Consider the following 8,908-nt stretch of genomic DNA (forward strand, 5'->3'; position numbering starts at 1 on the left):
AGTTCAATCTCCTGGGAGAAGGAGGGCACAAAACATTAAGTCACCAACACCTCAGGATGAATTTATTAATCAGATTCTTCCCTTTGCCTTAGCCAGGTGTTAAGAAAGTACCAAGCATCTGAAGGGGAGGGTTATTAAAAAGAGATGGAATTGTGGAGGAAAAGCAAATGTGAGAAGCAACGTCCCTGCTACCCAGTGTTGGTCAGCGTCAGGCTCAGAGTCAGAAGTCAGCCAGCTTTTTCTGAAAAGGGTCAGACAGTAAACATTTTTGGCTTTTCTGGCCAAAAGACAATAGAGTCAAAAACAATAGAGTCTCTGTTGCAATCCCTGGACTCTGCCATCGTAGCATGAGGGCAGCCGTAGACACCAAGTAAATGAATAGGTGTGGCTGTGTCCCACTAAAACCTTACTTACGGACACCGAAATTTATCACTTTCATAAAATATTCTTCTTCTAATCTTTTCCCAACCACTTACAATGTAAAAACCATCCTTAGTTTGCAGACTATGCAAACATAGGAGGTGGCTGGATTTTGCCTGAGAGCCGTAGCTCCCAGCTCCCTGTCCTTCATGAGACAGAATTTGCACCTTTCCCATCTTGTCAAACCGTCCTCTCCTCAAGGACAAGCAAGGACAAGCCCTTGGTCATTCTTTGCTGCTAGCTATCCTTAGCTCCCCTCTCCAGCCCTCAAGAAAAAAAAAGCGGCTCCTTGTTCTGTGTGCTCTGTCCACGATCCCTGGGGATCTGCTTTCAAATGTGGAGGAGACAGGGTGACAAATGGGCTGGCACGCAGGCTAGCCACCAGCAGCAGGCTGCTGCAGAACAGTGGCCTCGGATTCATACCAGCCGACTGAGAGTGGGTTCCATCTGACTACCCCTCCCCAGCCCACATGTGATGTATCAGGCCCCGAGGGTCCCATCTGTCACACTTCTGGGCCACTCTTTAGGCACCCCTCCCAAATTACCAAAGGTATTTATTATTATTATTATCATTATTATGACATCTGACTTTAGACGAACCATCCCCATTGATAAAACAACACTCACTTCGTACTGGGTACTCGGTCTGTGCGGGTGCCATATAAACCTTCTGTGGCTAATATTCCCAGAATGAGCCAGGCTCTGCTGTAAGTGCTTTGCATGTACTTGGGGCTCTCAGGAACCCACGGCTTCAGTACCAGCGTTATTTTCATCTTATGGATGAGAAAACTGAGCCGAGAGGGGTTAACAACACACCCACGACACACAGCTGGTCGGATCTATCTGACTCTAAAGTCAGGTTCTCTGTCACGGGCTCCCCCAGCCCTCTCTATCTCACAGCCACACTCCAATATGGTATCACGATCCCAATTCCTCAGATGTAGAAATAGAACCCCTGAGAAGTTAACGTCTTGGTCCAAGTTCACGTAGCTAATAAATGGCAGTGCTAGAACCCTTTATTAGAACCACTGACATGCTGCAAATATCCTGCCCTCTTGTGAAAACACAACATTTCTAGATAGTGTCAGAAACCAGAGTCCTAGACTGAGAGTGGGGCTTTCCAACAAGTGGCGAGAGAGGAACCTTAGCCTGAGAGCGTGTCTTAGGTCTGATCTAAAAGCAGAGCCCACAACAGGGATTCTGCGCAGGTGAGTTATTGAGGTGAGGGCACCCAAGAGGAACCCTGACGCGCCAGGGGAGAAGGTACAGATTCAGCTGAAGTCTGGCCTCAGCCTGATCTCTGGGGAGCTCTGGAGCATGAATGGGCCACAGGGTCCTCTCGCCCTGAGGCAAGGGGCCAGGCTGAGATATACTGTATCTGTCAGACATTGGCTGTGGGTTGTCCCACGGTGGGGTAGGGGAGCATCTCTGGGCAAGGTGGCAATTCTCCAGAGAACGGTGCAGCTTTGAGCCCTAGCAGTCAACCCTCACAGCAGTTGGTGGGCGTAGTACCATCATTTAAAGGGTCCTCAGCAAGGCGCAATTGGCATCTACTATGGGCAGGTGACCCTGTAGGTGCAGACCTCACTATCTGTCTCTCTGACTCCTGGAAAACCACATTCCCTTCCCTCCCCTACCCTTTCTCCTCCCGTTCCTCTCTTGCTTTTGGACCTCCTCCTTTGTCACCCTCCAGCACTGGCTGGGCTGGGCTTGGCCCGGGCTTCTGGCTCCTGTATCAGACCACCAGCAATCACAGCCAGAGCTGAAGATTCCAGGAAGCGCCCCAGTGTGGCTCCTTCCGGCCTGGGCCTGCTCCCTGCCCACCGCCCAGCCCCATCCTGTGTTCTGCCTGTGAGGGGATCCCCACTGACATGATGGGGAAAGCAGGGCAGGGAAGCAGCTATGAGCCAGGCCTGGGAATTAATGAATGAGGGAGAGGACGAGAGCCAGGCAGCTCCTCCTCGCCAGATGGTGCTTCAGCCGCCAGCAGGGCAAGCAGCTGCCCTCCTGAGGGTGACCCTCGGGGGCCCGTTGCCTGGCACTTGATTGCCAGGAGTTGAGCTGGCCAGGTCCATGCAAGGGCTCATTTCTACAGCTTTCAGAGGGTCATAATTCTCTAAGTCGAAACATCCTCTTCCTCTCTGCTGCCCTTCATTCATTCATTCATTCACTTAGCAATTATTCATTGAGCACATATGGGCCACAAACTGTGCTGAGAGCCAGGAAAAAGCTATGAACAAAATAGACAAGGTCCGTAACTCCATTCTAGTGGGGGTGACAGAGAAGAACTGAGCATGGTGGGGTCACAAATCACTCAGATAGATGCACAAGGAAGATACAGTTTCTTGGTCCTGTCTTCCTCAAATGCCTCCACCCTGCCAGGCAGTAGGGGGGCGGGAATGGGGGAACACACTTTAAAATTGCCAATTTATGGGACTTCCCTGGCGGTCCAGTGGTTAGGACTTCGTCTTCCAATGCAGGGGGTGTGGGTTCGATCCCTGCTCGGGAAGCTAAGATCCTACATGCCTCGCGGCCAAAAAAACAAAACAGAAAACAGAAGCAATGTGGTACCAAATTCAATAAAGACTTTAAAAAAAAAATTGCCAATTTATGGTACCACCATGCTGTTTTGCTCAGAAGGGCACTTTTGGAGAATCTGGTTTCCTTTGGAGAAATGTTCAGTCTTTTCCATCCTCTCCTCACCTCCTTCTCCAGCATGGTGTCTGAGCGTGAGGGAGGGCAGTGATAACGGGATAACTAACGGTGGGGGGGTGGAGGTCACTTGGAGGAACACTGGGTCCTCCCTGCTGGCCGCTGCTCCAGAGTGGCTGGCCTGTTCTCTCGCTGGCTGCACTGCTGCGATGCACCTGTCCCGTGTGGGGCACAGCAGCTGCTCCTGAGGCCCCTCTCCGTCCCCTTCCCTAACCAGGGCTCCCACCTCACAGCTGCTGCAGGTGTTGGCTGCTACCTGTCACACCTGCACCCTTCTCCAGGGATTGCCCTTGACGGAAGGAAGGTGGCCACCTCCCCCGGAGATGGACCCCGGCCAACGCCTACCTCTCCAGGGTCACCATACCACCACACACCCCACCCGCCCTACGCTCCAATCCCACTAGTCTGCTTACAGTTCCTCCACCACGGAGCATGGGGTTCAAATCCCAGGAATGCTCCCCTCCTCCCTTCTCCCGGTTAATTCCCTCTCAGAATGACCTCCCTTAAACACTAGATATTTACCGGACTCTTGTTAAAAAACTGTTTGCCCTTCTATGTTCCATTATGTGGTTTGATCAATATCTGTCTCCCCCACTCGACTTTAAACTCCTGAGGGGAGGGACTATTTCTGTTTTTCTAACCAGTGACTCCCTAAGGCCTACTACACTGCCTGGCACAAAGCCGAGGGTTATTAAATATCTTTTTGAGGGCATGAATAATTCAGTTTTAAACGAGCTTATGAACGAATGGAATGCAACCCTGACCTTTGAGCACCTCACTCCAACATCCCTGCTACATCCTGGAAAATCCTGGAAGTGGGACACTGCTCCTTTAGGGACACTTTACCTATCCTTCATGAAAGGATCCAAATTCTCAGCCACCAGGAAGTCCCATTCTAGCAGGAAATGGAGCAGGTTTGTTTGCAAATCAAACCCAGGGCTCCCTGCCAGGCCCCAAGCAGAGGCCAAGCCAGCCTCACACAGAGGCCCTGCAGGTTTGGATTCATTTGCAGTGATATTTCCCTCTGCCTGCCTTGCCTGAGCCTTATCTTACTCAACCTCCTTCACCCCGGTCCTTTAGTGATCTTCTCTAACCTTCTGGAGAGAGGAATTATCAGTTCCCAGCTCAGCTCAGAGAAGATGAAGAGACTCTTGTAGATTCATAAAGCAAATTGGTGGACCTAGAATCCAGTTATTCTGAGATCCCACCCAGTGATAAAAAGAATAAAAGCAGCCAGTATCTATCTACTCTGTGCCAGACACTGTGCAGAGTAATTTACATGCATCATTTTACTGAATCATTACAGTTCTTCTGCATAGGTTCTATTAGTGTTCCTGTTTCATAAGAGAAGAAACTGAGGCTTTAAAAGGTTAGAGAGAGACTAAAATTCATTCTACTTGATCAGGAATCAGCAAACCATGTCCCAGGCCAAATCTGGCCCAGTGCATGTTTTTGTAAATAAAGTTTTATTGAAACAGAGCCATGTTTGTTTACATATTGTCCTTGGCTTCTTTTGTGCTACAATGGCAGAGTTGAATAGCTGAGACTGACACTCTGGCCTGAAAAGGTAAAAAAATTTACTATACAGCCCTTTACAAAAAACAAGTTTGCCAACCCCTGTTCTAGATAACACCCCCTCCCCAAGTTCTTTTACATTTGGACTCACTGGTCAGGGTGCTTTTTTACCCAGGTTTACAGCAAACATGTCCCACTGCCTATTTGAGTTTTCCACGTTGAGCACCCAAGACTAGAGGTGCTCATTAATGCCACTGTGCCCACAACTCCCTCTAAGGGAAACAGCCGTTTCTCTGCACTGCCCACCCCCCACTCCCCTCACCTCCTTCTGACTGGATCCACAGCTGATGGGATCAAGGGGTGGGCGCCATCCACAGCTGGGCAGCAACTTATGATTTGAATAGCCTGACGCAAAGAGATGAACTAGACCGATCAGATCCTTCTCTTGGGATTTGGGAAAGGGAAACAAACAGAGGGGAAATGGAAGCTGTGACTCTTGAGGACAAGTCAAGGCGAGGTAGCTATGATAGGCAAGGAAAGGCAAAGTCATGAGGACAGGTGCTGTGGGAGAGAAGAAACTGGACAAACTGTGCAGATGGAGACAGAATCTGAGCAGGAGTGGCTTGCTGCCCTAAGAAAAAAGGAAAGAGAGGAGCCTCGGTCCCTGAAGGTTTCCCAAGTCCAGGTCTCATGAGAACAACTATCCTCTTCTTGGATTATTAGTTAGGACTTTTTGGTTACAAATGAAAAGAAAATCTAATATAAATGGGCTTAAACACCAATGGTTATATATCAACTCATATAACTGAAAAGTCCAAGGTACTTCACACTCAGCTTGATCCAGCAGCTCAAATGATGTTACATGTGACCCAATTTCTTGCAGTCTCTCTGTCTTGCCTTTTGTGATTGGACTGCATCCTCAGTCTCCACTCCGTGCCCTTCTCCATCTTGGGCCACTCTAGACTCTCACTCATGGTGTCAAGGTGGCTGCAGCGATTCCAGACCTCACAGCTGCATACCAGTCTGTTTGCCGTAGAGAGGGCATCCCTTCCAGCAGCTCCTTCCCATTCTGGAATGCGATCTCTTACTTCCTATCCTTGATTGCACTTTGGTCGGGGGGTGGGCTGCACTGACTCAATGAGACCCCTTAGCATCTGCCTTCAGTTTCCTCACCTATAATAACAACATTTGAGTGCTTCATACGTTCCAGGCCCTACATCACTCTTTACATGCTTTCCAACTCTTCATGCTCACAAGGGTCATATGAGGAAGTTACTAGATCTTACCAACGAGGAAAGGAAAGCTCAGAGAGGTTGGAAGCCTTGCCAAGGGTCACACAGCCATCACATGGCAGAACTGCTGATTAGCAGCAAAACCAAGAGCTAAAAGGGGCCTGTGGGATCCTGAAGCCTGAGCTCTCAGCGCCTTCTGTGTCCCTGCCTATTGGGGGAGGGTATCACTCAACAGCCCCTAGTTACTGTCATTCCACCTCCTACTGCTATCCTGGTGACCCAAATCCTTTGCTCAGAGGGGAGTATTTTGTCCACAGATTCTCAGGCTTCAGACTGAGTTTACTCAAAAGTCCTGCTCCCACCTCTGGGTTCCTCTGGATTCTATTCTCCCTCCACCTGATTCGTTTCCATGGAAACTGCTGGGCTCCTGCATCCTTTTCATCCTTCTTTCTGGGAAGCAAGGCCAGCTCTCCGGCACCCCAGTAGCCAGGCCTAACCATTTTAAAGACCAAAGAGACAATATCTGGAAGAAATATTTCCAGTCAGAGGGAGGAACCAAGCAGGGTTTCTGATTTTTTCTTTGATGTTCTCCAAAATAACACCAGGTGCTCTGAGCAGCTCTGCCAATTACCTCGGCCCAGTGGATACCGGCTAGCAAGTTGTTTGTCATCTGTTCTCCTGCATCTCACCACCTCACAGTCAGCAGGCTTCCCTCCTTTCTGGGGGGAGCAAGTCTGGGGTCTGAGGCGGAGGGCAAGTCTCCTTGCCAATCCTTGGTACTGGACTGCAGCCCTTATGATGCAGCTGGTGGCCTGGAGGTGCGAAAGGAAGGATGGCACCCAGTCTGCCCCTTCTGGAGAAGGAGGAACCAGCCATCAGCCGAACTCCTAGGCGTCTCAGAAACAGCAGATGTGGTGTCATCCCTTGTCACTAGGAGGCTTCCTGCAGTTCCAGCGGTCAGGACATGGGAAGAGCTTTGTACATATTGTCCAGGGCCTTAGCACCTGGTCCACAAGGACTCCACAGACCAGAGAAGCCAAATGTTCCCTATCTCCCACCCCTGCCAGGTCTTGGGTGTTCATCTCTCTGAGCTTTGGTTTCCTTATCTTCAAAATAGGCCCAATTCTCACACTCATAGGCGAGCTGCGAGGACCTAACCAAGCAAGACACAGTAAAAGCCCTGTTTTTAAAGTCAACTAAAGGTATCCTTGTGGTCATCAGCATTGTTGTCGTCGTTATAAACGTGTGGGGAGATCCTGGAGGAGTAGCAGAACCTCAGACATCCAAAAATAATGACAAAAGTCTCAATTCATTGACACACAAACATAAAAGAATTTTGTTTCTATAGTCACTGCTTTCAGATATGCTCACTGAAACTCTTTCCCATCCCTGAGCGATTTCTGGATCCGTGTTTTTCTTCTCACATTCAGGTATTTAAACTTGGTCAGGGCCAGCTGAAAACTCCAGTTTCTTCTGCTATTCAAAGCTCTCCTCCTCCCTGCCGCTGCAGACTGGAGTCTTGGCTGGGGGCTGAGCGTGGAGAGGAGCAGGGGGCTGGCTCTGAGATGTCTCCTCCCTCGGTGGGCAGGGGCCGGGGCAGGGAGGAGATCTTCTCACCCATCTGGTCACCTCGGGGTGTGGGAACTGCAGCTGGTCTCTGGGGAGTTCGAGGGCACCTTGCACGGTAGAGTGAAGGCTTTCCTGGAGCCATTTTCAGGTCCACTCCGGCCTCCTTCAACACCAAGGATCAACCAGCAGTATTTAGCTTTTGCCCCTCCTTTCAACTCTGAGCACCTTCCCAGAAGCCACAGCAACCTCCAAGGAAGGGCTGCAGAGAATATAGGAACGGGGTGCCATCACCTCCACCTTCCTTCTAGGCCCAGGACAGGACAGCCTGGGCCTTCAGACAGCTCTAAGTCAGACACAAGCACCAGTTCTGTCTTCACAAGGGGCCCAGACTCCAGGATTCTGTTCCAGGAGCAGGCGGGCCTGCCAGTGTCCCCTTAAAGCTGGCACCCCCCCCAAGACCTGGCGAGGTCTTCTGGAGTCTCCCCAGCAAGGTGTGGCTTCAGAGGAGCCACACACGCTGCACTCCCCAAAGACTAAGGCTCCTCCCTCTCCCCCATGCAGCTTCTCCTTTCATAGTCCATGGCCTTGGTTGGAAGTAGAGGGCAGCCCAGCAGACAGGAGGTACCCGGCTCCTGGGGAGAAGTTTAACAAGTGGGATACTAAGCCCCTTTTGTGCTACTCTTTCAGAACAACAAGAAAATTCCTAACATTCTATATTAATAACAACATCCACCTTTTAATTAAGCACTTACAGCTGCCAGGACTCTTGCTAACTAACTCCTCAACTACATTATTTTGGGTCGCCTTACACTGACTTCGTGCCACCAGTATTATTATTACCTGTATTTTTACTAAGGTTCAAAGAGGTTAAATAGCTTGCCCAAGGTCTCAAAGTAGGTTTTGTACCCGCGTCTCTCCAACCTCAGGGCAGGGGCTTGTAATCCTAAACAGGACTGCTTCTGCAGGACTCAGCTTGGGAACAAAGGGATCTGCTTGGGCTCTGCACCCCTCCCTGGGCCTGTATCAGGGGTGCGCCTCCCAGAAAGAGACTCCAAGCATGCATCTAAAATGAACGATGCAGGGCTATCCCAATGCAGGCTTTGGAGACCACTGTGGTCACCCTGCTGTCATACTCAGGACCTCTCCTAGTCAAGCCAACATCTTCCCCCATCTCAGCAGCTCGGGAAAATAGGAAGCATGAGCTCCACTCTCTCTTCCTCGCCAGGAAAACCAAAGCAGCAAGGGGGGTACTGGTTTGGGTCTTTAGAGAGCCAGAGATGAGATCCCTCACCCCAGATCTGGGCCAGGGGAGGGAGCAGGAAGTGAGCCAGAAGAGCCCAGATGACAGTGTCAGAGCTGGAAGGGGCTGAGCCTGGCCCCCGAGGGGCTGTCAGCACACTGGTTAAGAGCTTGTGTTTAGCCTTTCCCCTTGGCCTCACTCTGGGGTTAGCCCCTCTAGA

The sequence above is a fragment of the Physeter macrocephalus genome, unplaced genomic scaffold (genome assembly GCF_002837175.3).
Source record: "Physeter macrocephalus isolate SW-GA unplaced genomic scaffold, ASM283717v5 random_678, whole genome shotgun sequence".
In the NCBI taxonomy this organism is placed as follows: domain Eukaryota; kingdom Metazoa; phylum Chordata; class Mammalia; order Artiodactyla; family Physeteridae; genus Physeter; species Physeter macrocephalus.